This window comes from Falco cherrug, chromosome 4 (genome assembly GCF_023634085.1).
Source record: "Falco cherrug isolate bFalChe1 chromosome 4, bFalChe1.pri, whole genome shotgun sequence".
Lineage (NCBI taxonomy): Eukaryota > Metazoa > Chordata > Aves > Falconiformes > Falconidae > Falco > Falco cherrug.
In genome coordinates this window covers 77308895-77309563 of record NC_073700.1, presented here as the reverse complement: position 1 = coordinate 77309563, position 669 = coordinate 77308895, and the positions used below count along the sequence as shown (strand labels likewise).

The following is a 669-nucleotide window of genomic DNA, read 5'->3' as shown; positions in this document are numbered from 1 at the left end:
CTTGGTATATAAACCTGGAGGGTTGGCGGGGGGGATTGCTGCTGGGGGACTGGCTGGGCATCCGTCGGTCAGCGGGTGGTGAGCAGCTGTGCTGTGCATCACTTGTTTTCCTTTTCCCTTTTCCTTTGGATTTTACCCTTTGCCCCCCACCTTTCCATCTTAATTGTTATTATTATTACTAGTGTTGTTCTTACCTCTTTATTCTGTTTAAATTATTAAATTCTTCTTATCTCAACCCTCATTCCTTTTTTTTTTTACATTTTACATTCCTTTCCGATTCTCCTCCCCACTCCTCCAGGCTGCGGGGGAGTGAGCGAGCGGCTGCATGGTGCCTGGTTGCCGGCCGGGGTTAAACCATGACAGTGCTGTTGAGTTGTTTTTGCATTTAAACCCTGAATTACTTAGTTCCAATACGAAATGCTCAACTACAATGAAACATTGTTTTGTAAGGGTTTTTTTCAGCTTGAAAGATTCTAGGATATAGTAGGGTTTAGTGCAGAGTATCTCTGCTACGTGGAATCAATGTTTTTAGGAAGGCAATTTTATTTTAGGATGGAAAATTAGTTATTATTATGAAGAGAATGGTAACCGGGGAGTCTCTGTGGCGCAATCGGTCAGCGCGTTCGGCTGTTAACCGAAAGGTTGGTGGTTCAAGCCCACCCAGGGACG

At 44.4% G+C, this 669-nt stretch overlaps 1 non-coding gene across 1 annotated transcript; it reads left to right on the top strand.

The window, feature by feature from the left end:
- The first annotated feature begins 595 nt into the window (after positions 1-595).
- Positions 596-669, top strand: TRNAN-GUU (transfer RNA asparagine (anticodon GUU)). The gene has a single exon. It is a non-coding gene; the product is annotated as a tRNA-Asn (tRNA).